General features: G+C 39.1%; 1 protein-coding gene across 1 annotated transcript in view; it reads right to left on the reverse strand.

Annotated features, from left to right (window-relative positions):
- Positions 1 to 14,538, reverse strand: part of VRK2 (VRK serine/threonine kinase 2) — a 95,211-nt gene that overhangs the window by 77,626 nt on the left and 3,047 nt on the right. The gene's annotated exons all lie outside the window — the stretch shown is intronic.

The following is a 14,538-nucleotide window of genomic DNA, read 5'->3' on the forward strand; positions in this document are numbered from 1 at the left end:
GCCTTCTTCTAACTACATCAATGGTTATCTTTTCTCTGTTAATTCATATCTTAGATGTAAATAAATACCTAACAAATTTAAGTATATAAATTCTATTTTACAGTTGAGCAAACTCATGCACAATTTTGTCTGCCATTCTCCACAGTATTTTTGAGGTCAGCAATACTATTGGCCAGTTTAAGAAATAACTTCAATTTTAGCTGATATTAGATATAAACTGTGAATTCAGACTTCTGTACAGTAATAAAGAAACTAAACCACATTTGTATCTATTCCTCTTTCCATCTTTATTCATGTAAAGTTACCTCATTTTTCTCCCACACAGTAGCCCCAAGGGAACTGGAAGGGGAGTGGATTATGCAGAATAGGAAAGGAGAAAACTGAAGAAAGTATATACTACAGGGGAAGGGGTCCAACCCTGGTTATGAGGAATACATCCATGGTATGGTGCTGGAGGCTGGGAGAGAAACAACCCTGCCCCAGCCCTAGTCCACTCAGAACAAAGCCTGCTCTAGGCAATGGTCTTTGCTTCCTGATGTATAAATGGTAGAAACTACCTGCTTCTAGCCAAAAAGCAAGTAACCTTAGCAGCAGATAAACCTTCGAGTCCAGTAGATTGCAATGAGCAGAAAGGCACAGAGGGAAAAGAGGGGTTTCACCTGACCAATAACTTATTTCATTGCCAGCGGCAGGAAAAGATACCCAACTACTCCAGTGCCCTACTCCTTGCTGATTTCAATCAGTATATCCCTATTATTTTATGAAATTATTCACATTATTTCACATAAACATAATCATGTGTTGACACACACTTGTAGATACATCCCATATTTGTCATTTGATAGCTGAACAACATTCTCTATGAACTTCTAAGCCAGCGTATGTTGGAAGGCCTAAATGCAGAACCAACTGACTAGAAAGCTCTTACAAATAGACGTTATATGAATAAACAGATTATCCTAGTACCATGGTTGGGGGTAGTGGTAGAATTCTTAACCTTCCATGTGGGAGACCTGGCTTTGTTCCTCGAGCAATGCACCTCAAATGCAGCCTCTACCCACCTTTCAGTGGAGGCTATAGCATGTTGCTATAATGCTGAACAGGTTTCAGCGAAGTTTCCCAACCAAGGCAGACTAGGAAGAAAGGCCTGGCAATTTATTTCTGAAAAATCAGACAATGAAAGCCTATGGATCTCAACAATCACATCCCACTGTGCTTGGCTGTCATGAATTGGGGACCAACTTGACAGCAGCTATCAACAATAACAGTACCATGGAGACATCCTTACGGTAGAATAATCAATCAGACAATTAAGGAAACAGTTATTTATTTTCTACTGTAGGACAAGCTTGATTCTAACTAGTGGTTTAAAATTATGACAAGAAACAGACATGGTCCCTGCTTTTACAATCAAATGGAGAAATCAGACACTCAACAAACACTCATACACAAATGTAGTGCTGTGATTATAATAAACATAAAAAGGAAAGAAAGGTACTAGAATACATAATTTAATCTGTACAGAGGAAAATAACTGAACAAGAATAGTTGGAAAAGTAGTGAAGAGCCAGGTACAATTTCCGTTATTAATTTCTGTCTAATGGTGTCTAAGGGCATTGTTAGAGGTCTGCATTAGGAGCAGACTGCTGTATTCCAGGGTGGAGACCAGACTGAAGGGGATTCGGAGCGGGTCAGTTAGGCTTTACTTTTGGCAATCAGGCAAAAAGGGTTATAGCTGAGACTAGAGTGTTAATGGTACGTAAGAGAAACGAGCAAATCCCAGATATAGTCAAGAAGTAACAGGATGCAATTAAACCACGTATTTATTGCTTGTTTTCCCCTACTAAAATGTATGCACCTCAATAACAGAAATATTTTGTTTTATTCAGGTGTGGGTCAGGCACCTGCAGCCCTGGTGGCACAGTGGTTAAAGCACTCACTTGCTAAACAAAAGGTCAGTGCTTTAAACCTGTCAGCCACTCCCCAGGAGAAAGACGTGGCTGTCTGCTTCCATAAAGATTCATAGCCTTGGAAATCCTATAGGGCAGTTCTTCTCTATCCTGTAGGGTTGCTATGAGCCAGGATGGGCTCAATGGCAGTGAGTGGGTCCCAAACACCTAGAAAAGGGCTGAGTAGGCATTTATTAAATATTGGGTAAATAAAGTAATGAAGGTAGGTGGTACCTAGAGGGAAATTTATACCATCACCATTGGGTGGTTATATATATATATATATATTTTTTTTTTTTTTTACTGAAAAATGAGTGAGCTAAGTACCCAACAAAAAAGACTGGAAAAATAAAAATATGAACAGAGATTGGTGAATAAAAACAAACAGACTGCTGAGAAGCCCTTAGGGAATAATCTCCCAGTAGAAATAAACACACCTAGCATCCACAATATGGCTTCTAAACACCATTTTCCAAATCAAAGGAACTTCACCATTTCACATACATTCTCATTATCCAAAGATAATAAACATAAGCAGAACATAAACAGATACTAGAACCATTAATTTTTCTTCTTGATGATCTCTTTGTCATTTTTCTGTAGATTAAATTTGCTTTGCTTGCTTATTACAATATAACTAATTCTTTGCCCAGCTGCCTCTCTTCTTTCCTTAAGCCCGCTATCCATGTTCCAGTATTGTTAGAGCACTTACATATTCAAAACTATTTTTCAGTATCTCATAGATTTTCAGGGTCACAGGGAACAGTCCTTCCTCCAATAAAAATTTCTTATTTTTACACAGACCCTGATACTACAATCTACACTAAAGTAGCTAATTTCAGAACATTCATACTTGCTCAAGAGCGTTCAGCTGAAGTGGAAATTCTGAAGATTATGGAAGTCTATACCATTTTTTTTCTTCCCCTTTCCATCACATAGCAATGTTTGCCCATTGGCTACACAACTTTGTTTGGGTTTCTTTTCACTTGTCTTGAAGTATATTGTGAGGGGATTTTTTTTAGTGGCTTTTATTACTTTTCATTTCTACCATCCTCCAAATGCTTGGAAAGAGGCTAACGTAACTAATACTTCATTCTTAACTGTAATACATCTGACACTGCAGCTCTAAGTTAGAAATTTAACACGTGATTTTTAAGCAGACACAAGATCAAGTATAACGAATAGCTTTTCCTCACGTTCACCAGAAACTGAAATTAAGGATCCTGGTGGTGCAGTGGTTAAGAGCTTGGCTGCTAACCAAAGTTGGTAGTTCGAACCCACCAGGTGCTCCTTGGAAACCCTATGGGGCAGTTCTGCTCTGTCCTTTAGGGTCACGATGAGTCAGAGTCAACTTGAGAGCTACGGGTTGTGGTGGTGTAGCGGCTAAAGCGCTCAGCTGCTAACTGAAGAGCCAGCGGTTAAACTCGCGGCCGTCCCACCAGAGAAAGATGAGGCGGTCGGCTTCTGTAACGACGTACAGCTTCGGAAACCCTGTGGGCAGTTACTCGGTCCCACGGGGTCGCTATGGACCAGCATCAACCAGACAGCAATATTGATATACATTTTTAACCACTAGAAGTGTTCAAAGCCATGTACTTTAATGTAATAGGCTGTATTTTGTTCATTCTTTTCCTTGCTATGTGTACACTCCAAAGTGGGGGGAAAATTCTAACATAAAAACTAGCATTGCGATATCTAACAAATCTCTCTTCTCTACTGAAAATACCTAAGGTTTACCTCTACATGAAATGTTCTAATTTTTTTCATACAGTCATCTATAGGTATGTAAGAAATACCTTAGTACTGTATAATAGTATCTTGACTTGAGTGAATAATGTCCTAAAAACTAAAATTTCATTATAAAGAAAATACTGGGTATCTGAAACAAATTCTGTAAGGGAACATATTTATTAAGATTCCACTTATCCAAGTACTCATTTATTTACTCTTTAAAAGACTAAATGATACCTCTTTAAATTATCATCCAATGAAAAAGCACGGTCAAGAATACTGCAATATTTGAGAACATCTATTTTTACATGATGCTCATTAAAAACCCATCATATGCATTTAAAAAGAGGCCTTTTTCGATTTTCCTGCTGCTTATTAAACTGAAAACAAATGCATAAATCCCTAGAGACACATTTACTCATTTCTGAAAAGCATAAAAATCTACCAAACCTTTCTCTTCAGATTTTATGCACTCTTGATTTACTATTCTCATTTTTTTTCCATGAAAATATTGTTTGATCTACGACATGGTACATTTGAAACGCATTTTCTTCCAGTCCTCAACATTAGGCTTACTATAAAGATCAGATGTTCTTTCACAGATTTTGTGATCTTAATAATATTAAAGACATATCACTGATGCTCTATGCCTCAGGCTGTCAATTTCAGTGGAAAATGACACGACTCTTAGCATCATCACTAACAGATTTCTTAAATTAGCTGCCAATACTATCAATGACATATTTCATCATTATCTTAGACATGAATGTGTCATAAGCATGTCATTTGCCACTATTTTCTCTGGCCAGCAATACATGCAAAGTGTTCCTTGACAAGGGACATGGCCAAGTAGAGCAGAGACCTGGTGTCAGATGGAGATGGACACAATTACTAAATCTGTGGTCCGGAGGCAAACTATTGAACCTCCCTAGACCTAACACCTTCCTTACTAGGTTGCTGGGAAGATTAAACAGAACAATGCTCGCAAAGCACTTCACACACAGCTGGGCACATGCTGAGGGAAAGGTTTTAGTAGTTGAACGTGAAGACGATCATCAACTAAAAACTAATTCAAGGACCATCCCTCGCAGCACTATTATCAGAGGCATAGAAGCATCTGACACACCGTTCCTCTTCACCAAACCCCCTCTCAGTCCTCTTCACCTTCCTCTGCTCCGTATTCCAGGCCTCCTGAGTAGGGCTTTGCTAACATTACAGCTCAGAGTTCCATTAGGTGGCCCTCAGAACACCTAAAACAGAGCGTTGTTCTCCATGAGCCCCTTTCACACGTTTCCTAGCTCCAGACCACTCTTGCTTGAAATCAATTTGCGGGAAGCTGTCTTCTTCACTCCACACTAAGCCTAAAGCCTAGGAGAGAAAAATGGCCAGTGTCTTTGGAGAATAATTAACAAAAGACAGTTTGTTTCATCTTCATGATAAAATACAGCGTCCCTATTAAAAGGCAGATTCATCATCCCAAAAGTTAAAGAGAATGACACTTTAAAAGTAATTCCAGCTGATTAAATTCAGGGTTCTGGAAAAAAATTTTTTTTTTGTAATTTGTGAATATACTCTGAATCTTTCATTTGATTGTAAAACGTATTAATGATCATTTAACGTGGCGCCCTGGCCTCTCAGTGTTCTATTCTGAGCTAGTCAGACAAGTGGTGGCAGGCACGCGGGGCTCAGTAATACTGCCTCTCCTAGTTAAATACCCTAATTCACTTGGATTGCAAATTAGAAAGGGTCTCCTGCACCCAGACACGTATTCAATGATGGCTTTTGCAAAATGTGTTGATTTTTCCTACACTGTTTTGCCTCTGTGTATGTCAACTTTGGCCTCCTTTTCTTGCTCTTTGAAGCCATTGTCTGCCTGATACGAAAAATGTACGTTAAACCACATGACTAATTACATAGATAGGAAATTCCCAATCTCCAGCATAAACTGCCTACGCTCAGAAACCATAACAAAAGCTTCTATGTCCAAAACCCTAACCAAACCTTTCATAGGTTGGGATTAAAAGAAATTCTAATGATTTATTTTTTATTAAAATTGTGTTCACCATCTTTGAAAAGTTGACTTCTTATGCATGTTACATGCCTACAAGTCAATCCGTTTAAGAGTGAACGTCATGCTTTCTCCCCACAAAAGTTTATACCTGCAGTTAGGTCTGTTTCAATTAAATGCTACTCAGTAGAATTGTTTTGCTCTAAACATACAACTGGTAAATCTTAACACAATGCCCATTTGTTAATTCTCCCCACACTGTGTGTAAACACAGTAGGCTTCACCAGTAGATTCTATAGACTATGGATTAAGTACATGGCTTCTTGTATTTTAAAAACATACTTGAAAGGAAAGTAACAGATATTTCTCTACCCACAGTCTCCTCAAAATATATGAAAATAATGTCTCTAAATTCAAAAGTGCAGTGGTTTATATATAGGTAACATGTTGTAATAGGCAGAACACAAAATTCAGTCCTATTTAACCTATTTATTGGGAAATGATTTTATTTAAATAACAGACAAGTTCTAGAGTTAATTAAACAAATCATTTTTTGTAAACTATAATATTCAAGGCCTTGTTTGAAGCACTCTGACTGTCCATAAGGAATTTATAATCTAGTATATTTGTGTGTACGGGGGGTGGGAGGGATAGATAATAAAAACCAAAACCCAGTGCCATTGAGTCAATTCCAACTCATAGCAACCCTACAGGACAGGGTAGAATTGCCCCACAGGGTTTCCAGGGAGCGGCTGGTGGATTTGAACTGCTGACATTTTGGTTAGCAGCTGAGCTCTTAGGCACTACCCCACCAGGGCTCCAGTATATAAATAGCACACAGTATACAAACGGTAATCATATGAAACACAGAGATTAGCACTATGAGAGGCACAGAGCCCCATGGGAACAAAGAGAGAGAAAGTTGTGGATACTCCCGCTGGCCTCTTTAAAAAAGGCCTCTTTAGCATGACAAAATTCCCCTAAGAAGACCTTCCCGGAACAGTCATTGGTTTTCAGACCAACCCTCACAACAGACCCTCCTAGCTTCCAGTCTACCAAGTCTAGGTAGCCTGCGGTGGCTTGCCTTTTGCTAGACCACTTCTCTCTGCCTCTAGCTGTTGCCCATCTCATAGTTAGCAAGTGCAGGAGGTATGTCACGTGTCGCCACACTCAGGGAGCCGTGGAATAACTAACGCTGCACCAACTGCCTAGTTCAACCCTGGATGTGAGATTTTTGTTTCTTGAAAATGATGTTTCAGAACTGGAAGATGAGAAGACGAGGGGGGAAAGTAGCCACACTAGCTGCTCTTCAGAAACGGCCACAATACCTAGCAGGTTGGATTAAGGTCTATGCATGAGGCAAAGCTTAGAGTTTCATTGCCTTTGTTGGCTCATGTCACTTCTTTAATTAATGTCACTTTCTCTGGTTTAATATCGGAGCAAGTGACAAGAGTGCTTTGGATGAATTGTGTTTTCCGAGGACTGTATGGCACACTCTCCCGCAGTCTGACAGAGGGACGTGCCAGTTTTACTTGGCAGTTACAACGCACCAGCTTTAGTTTTAGTAGTTTAATTTGTGGTTATATGTTTTGAATACGTTGAAGTATTCACAACAGTCTCATGGAATCTGTTCCATAGATAACGTTTACACAGTGGAAAAGAAAAAGCAATGGCTATAAGGCTATTAGAACAAGCTTCTCTTGGCCACAGCTGGTCTTACAGGCATTCCTGTAAATTTAAGAGCATTCAGGGGGTGTAATTAAAGTAATCACAGGCAATGAGGCCTCTTTTTTTTTTTTTTTGGTCCACTTCTGTGGTGGGTGTGAGACGATCATAAGGAAAAAGATGTTTAGAACTCGTATTATGCAAAATCCATTATTCAAGAAGCGAAGTTTATATACATGATAGACATGCAACAAAATAAATGGAAGAATAGGGAGCTTTGTTACGTATGCGTTAAACTGGTTCTAACATCTTGGTAAACTAAGTTTCTATTGATTAAAAAAATCCAGAAGAATTTCTGCCTTGAGAGAAAGGGCCCAACTTTTTCCTTTGGTTCAGTGAAGACCGTTGTTGTTAAGTTGAGCGCTCTGGAGGGTTTTTATTTGGTGTTTTTCCTTCATCTCCTCTATATACTTTTGTGAAGCCTCATCAGCTCGTGGTGAGAAGAGCTGCCACCGAGGAGTTCTTCCCAACTTTGTCTGCCCTTTCTAAATTTAGGGTTCTCTCCTGCAGCAGGTTGAAGATCTGGCTCTGACTGCACCGGGCTCTGCTGGAGAACAGAAATATTCATCTCTCCTGAATGCATGCTGCTTAAGTGCCCGAGGCGTTTGCAGGAGAATCTCTCTCACTGGAAACTTCATTACAACACTTTCTCTTCCCACATGAAGGAGTAATTCTCATACACCAAAGATAGAACTTTGCCTGACACAGCCACAGGAGCCCCTGTTTGACTCGCAAAATGAATCAACCTCTAAGTTGGAGTAGAAATGGCATGTCCTTTAACCTTAAGCACAAAAAGCTCTCAGCAGACTGTAGTTTTTACATCCCTGGATGGGAGTTTGGGCCCCTGATACTTAAACTTGATGCACATACTGGGTTTCTGGCATGCTTTTTCCCATACCCATCTGCTAGCCTGGCACCGTGCCCATTCAGAAGGTGTGATGCCAGTTTCAATAGGGCATAGGTGCCAATCAAAGATGGGTTTGGAGGGGCAGCATGCAGAACGCAGCAAAAGTCAGCCTTTCTGCCAGAAGACCCTCCTGTTATCATATAATGCCAATGAAGGGCCACATGCTTTATTGATTGGGACCACATTGCCTCTGTGGATGTTTCTGGCCCTCAGTGGATGTCTTTCTACAAATCCTCTTCCTCAAGCATCACTTGATTGGAGGTGTTAAAGAAAACACAAGTCTACCTGGCTAACTAAAAGTGTCGCCTTTTTAGAAATAAATAATTCAAGTCTTCAACAACTGTCTTAAGACAACTGCTGAGTTTTCTGCCTGTTCTCCTAAAAGACCTTTTCACAGAGAACACTGTATAGTATTTGGAGAAAACTCAGTTCATGCAATGGAGTTAAACGGGACACACAGTCCGAAGAACTGACTTCGAAACCAAGTACCTAAGCAGCTTAAAAATCCGTTAACATCGCACGTCATCGCTAAGTGTGGGCGATGGACAGATTTCTGTCACCCAAATAGCTAATTTCTAACTAGCCCTCTCAATTAAAGCTTTGAACTTTTAAAAGTTTCTTCTCATGTATTTTATAAACATATATATTCCTGTGTCTTAAAAGAAAGAACATACCTCCTACTATTTATTCCTCTTCTTCCTTATCTAAAGAAAATAACCAAAAATACTGCAGAAGCAGAAGCCTATCCATATTTCATAAGAAAGCCAGAAGCTCTCAAAAGCTGAGAATTCTTTTATTGTGAAGCAACAGAGGTGAGCTCATTTCCTGAAGAAGAAATTTCCCTATAGCAATAGGTTTCAAATTAAAGAACCTTGACCGCGGTAAACAGTGACAAGATGGTAACAGGTGGAAGAGACGTTAACACATAAATGCACTGAAGAAAGGAGTTGCTTGTAAGCCTTCCTTTAAGGTAACAGTTTTAGGCTAAAAAATGTTGCGAATGAACAACTGTAATATAAAACATGTTACGAAAAGACTGGACATTTAAAAATAGGACAAAGACAAGCAAAGACTAAGACTTATCAGACCTTTCCCCTTTTATAGAAAGAATCCAAACTTTCTTAAATACTTACATTTTTCAACTGATAGGTAAATGAACACTGCTATCTCTTTAAAAGTTAATAGCCCAAACAAAATTAAAATACACCTTCTAGGGACTTTTATTCCTTGTCTATAGGTCCAACAATTCATGAAATTCACGAAAGCATACTCCTTGTTTATAGGACCTATTATCTCACCTTCGTCTGGGTGTTATTAAGTATACATACTACTGGAAACTCTGGTGGTGTAGTGGGTAAGAGCTATGGCTGCTAACAAAAGGTTGGCAGTTCAAATCCACCAGGCGCTCCTTGGAAACCCTATGGGACAATTCTACTCTGTCCTTTAGGGTCGCTATGAGTTGGAATGCACTTGACAGAAACAGGTTTTTTTGTTTTTTTTTTTAAATAGTTTATACTACCTGTTGCTGTCAAGTCAATTCTGACTCATAAAGACCTCATAGGGCAGAAAAGAACTGCTCCAAAGAGTTTCCAAAGAGCGGCTGGCAGATTCGAACTTTTGGTTAGCAGCTGAGCTCTTAACCACTGTGCCAGTGGAGGCCTGGTGGCTATCGGACACTACCAAAGTAACATTTAACTACTGCACGTGTAATGAAGCAATATGACTTCCAATAACCCCACCTTGTTAACATTATCACTGGCCTCTTCCAAGCATTACTTGGCAGACCTTAAAAATCAGTCCATTACAGCTAACTAAAAAAATAAATTAAAAAAATCACACATGTACAAATATTTTCCTCTATTTTTTCATAAACAGAAATATTTTTCCTCATCAATAAAACAAAGGAGTTAAACTTTGATAATTTCTAAAAATCTTAGCCATCCTACCTCCCCTTCCAAAAAAAAAAACTCCTTCCATGTTTCCAAAGAGCAAATTAGGCTAATCTAAGACCGTGATCCTGAAAATGTATGACAGTTACATGGATGACATCTAAACATGTAATCCCTATCCCTGGATAAGTGATTTGATCTTAATGACTTCACCACAGTTAATTTTTGTTATAATCGTGTTACTATTCCCTGCTGGCTCAGTGGTTGAAGAGATCAACCGCTAACCGATAGGTCAGTGGTTCGAAACCACCCGCAGCTCCTGGGAGAAAGATGTGGCAGTCTGCTTCCATAGAGATTTACAGCCTTGGAAACCCTACGGTCACTGTGAATCAGAATCGACTTGATGGCTGTGAATTTTGGGTGGCTTCTTTCTAAAAAGATAATGCTATTGTTTTACTATCAATAAAACACGCATAGATTCTTTAGGTGACATCATGATAGTTATCTCATCTCAATTTCCTTGTGACTAAGGGTGCTCGTCTGTAAGATTACAGGCTGGACTTAATGTAACTATGGAAGAAAAAAACTGGCTTGTGTGAGACAAATACCCAACCTCAGACTCAACCTCTCAGGCAAATAACTGCTAAACATCAACTCTGCACTAGATACTCCAAAGATGCTAAATGGTCAGTACGCCCAACATCAAAAAACTAACACTTCACAGACAGATCATGTCGGTTTTTGTTCACCTAACACGCTGTCAAAGGAATCGGGCTGAAGTTTACCTCATAATTCTTTTTTTTTTTTTTTTCCTGGATTTTGACAAATTTCTGAAACCCCAACATCATTCGTACTTGAAGCAGATAAGATATGGCTTAAGTAGAACTTCTCACTGTGTCATCATGGCTACTGTAATAAATTATAGTAGAAAAAATAAACACAGGTCAGTAGGTCAAATGTAATCAACTCTTCCACTGATATCTTTGATGTTCCTAGTTTTTACCATAATTGTAGCTAAATCCATCACAATTCGTGGCAGGTCTTTGCCATCATCCCAATCTCCTGTGGCACCAGACACACTGACCCTAGAGCTCACCTATCACTGAAGATCCAAAAAACCAAAACAAACCCACTGTTGTCAAGTCGATGCCAACTCAAAACAACCCTATAGGGTTTCTGAAGCTACAAATCTCTGTTGAAGCAGACTGCCACGTCTTTCCCCCACGGAGCTGCTGGTGGTTTCGAACTGCCCACCTTTTGGTTAGCAGTCAATTGCTTTCATCGCCACACCACCAGGGCTCCTGGAAGTAGTAAATGCATAAATAAATATTTAGTGCTTACCAAATTCCACAAGTTATTTTAAAACATTATCTCACTTCATCCCCACAACTTTTATTATCCCAATTACACAGAATAGAAACGAAGACTCTAAAGGACAAGATGACTGGGGGAAGGGCACACAGTTTCTACGTGGCTTAGTCAGGTTAGGATTCAAACCCAGAGTTGCCTAATGGCAAAAATCATGCTCTCACTTATACAATGCTCTCTTAGTTTGCCTGGTTCCAGGTTAAACACAGCATTAAAGTGGGTTTCATCAAAACCCTCAGTTCTTTCTCCTTCCCTAGAGTTTTAGAAACTTTTCCACTTATTTGATTCTAAAATGACAGCAATTTTTCCCTTCCCCTAAACCACTTTTCTCCCCCTATCCCTTTTCATATACAAAGAAAGAACCCTGACTTTGTTCTCGTATTCAGACTTTTCTTTTCCCTCTTTTAACTATTTCTATGAATGCTACAGGCACATTATTTCCCCAAGTCAAGAGTAAGTGGCCAGACTTCTCTGCCCCTTCCCCTTTTCTGAAAGTTGCTGATTACTGAGAGGCCTTGGCTATTGATCTCAGAGCTAGAGGACAGTTGTAGGGGCACAGTAACTTAGACACAGCAGCAGGTTTCTTCTCAGCCTTAGGCACAAATGCTAATGAAGTGTCTGCCGGAAACACCGGATCTAGAAAAAATAATACCTGAAAACATAGCTGGACACAAATGTATCGAGGAAAATGTGAATTTACCTGCTTCTTCAGATATATATACACAACGTGATGAGAGCCATGGTGAAATGCAAAAATGTGATGTAATTTCACACACATTTCACTTTAAAAATAATCGGTAAAAACTACGTTTAACGGAGTTATTACTGAAGGCAACTCAATGAAGAGCTGATTCTATGATTTATTAAAACCATTTTTGATGGTGCAGTGACACAGGCAAGACACAGCTTTATTATATACTCTTAATTTTTTTTCCTTAGATAATAAAGCTTTTTTCTCAAAATAGTTAAACATTTCTTTAGAGTCTTTCCCCAATGATGGTTACTTGCTAATATTGCCAGGCTCCAGGTTCTAAAACCCAAGCAGTGGAGGGTGCTGCATAACATATGGACCCCTGAAATTTGTTGTAAAACAAATATTATTTTGGTAACTAATAAAAAATATAGGACATGTACTTAGAGTCAAAGAAGCAAGGTTTTTTCTGCATTTGAATAGGGATAAATAAATCACACGTCTGAGCAAATACAGCTGGGTCCTGGTATCCATGACTGGTTCCAGGACCCCTCGGATACCAAAATCCACGGATGCTCAAGTCCCTTATACATAATGGCCATCGTTTTTGCATATAACCTACGCACATCCTCCCATATGCTTTAAGTCATCTCTAAATGACTTATAATACCTAATGCTACATAAATAGTTGTTACGCAGTACTGCATTGTTTAGGGAATAATGACAAGACATGAGACACACAATGCTCAGACACCGTGTGCTGGAGAGAGACTGAGGGTCTGTGAGGGGGGCAGGCTACAGCAGGGGACGCTGCACGTCATTGCATTAGCGTGCGTTCAGCACAGCGCTTCCTCGGCCTGCAGCAAATTCAAGTTTTCCTTTTGGGAACTTTCTTTTCTGAATACTTTCAATCTGCAGTTGGTTGAATCCAAAGATGCGGAACCCATGGATACAGAGGGCTGAATGTATATTCCTTTTCATTAACAGGAACCACACAAATTTAGTATGTGTACACGTGTATACACACATGCATACATAACCTGAAGAGCCAAACGCTTTGCCGTTGAGTCAGTCCCAACTCCTAGTGGCCCTAAACGACAGAGTGGAACAGCCCCATAGGGTTTCCGAGGAGCAACTGGATTCAAACTACCGACTTTTTGGTTAGGGGCAGAACTCTTAACCACTGCAACGCCAGGGCTACACACAAACACACCCACATATAATTTTAAATTTAAATATGCATTTAAATTGATATATTCATATGTATAGTATTTGCATTTCAAAAAGAGACAGGGATGAGATCTCACAATCAATCCTTTCCTCTAGTCCTTTGAAGTTACTCAAATAAGGTAAACATTAGAAAACTAAACCTGTAAGTGGTGAGCTACAGCATCCAAGGCCAAATCGGCAATAATTTATTCAACTCCGTATCTCTGACCTTGAGTCAAGACCGTATGCTAGAGATTTTCAGTCTTTGCTATAAAACAGAATCCGCTAATTCAAAGTCTCCAACAACACTTATTCTACCGGGAATTCTACTTACAATGGACTCCAAGTCTTCTCCTGGTCTTTATCTGCTCTATCCAATATGGTAGCCACTACCCACACGTGGCTACCGATCCCTAGGAACGTGGCTAAGATATACCCTAAGTTTGGAAAACTAAGTAGAACAAAAAAGTAAAGTATTTCATTATTTTTGATAGTATGTTGAAGTGATACTATTTTGGTATATCGAACTAAATAGTTTCTATTATTAAAATAATTTTCACCTGTTTTTCATATTTCTTTTTTAACGTGGACCTTAGAAAATCCTAAATGACCTACGTGGCTTGCGTTGCATTTCTTTTAAGCACTGCTGCCTATGTCACTCAATCTAGCACTTAGGTTCACTGCACTTTTCAAGCAAGTTTTAACCCTTTAAATGAGGAAACTGCCCTTTACTTAGCCCATATGATTTTTGTGTGTTCTTGTCTTTTCAACTAGATTAGACACAGACGTGATTAGTAAGTGTTTATTGACTGAATTTCATTCATTTAAAGCTACAGTCTTAATTTTATCAGAAGAGGCACAATATTCTCTGTTATCCATGAAACATGTTTGTTTGGAAGTGTGTATGAGGAACCCAAGATTATCCCATTGTGGGTATTTCATCAACTTCTACAATCCTACAGAACTAGACGTAATGAATCAATACATTTAGGAGAACTTGTCCTTGAGGGGAATTTTTTTTTTTAATTATTAACGTTTATTTTATTCATTGAATCTCATCA

Source organism: Elephas maximus, chromosome 26 (assembly GCF_024166365.1).
Source record: "Elephas maximus indicus isolate mEleMax1 chromosome 26, mEleMax1 primary haplotype, whole genome shotgun sequence".
NCBI lineage: Eukaryota > Metazoa > Chordata > Mammalia > Proboscidea > Elephantidae > Elephas > Elephas maximus.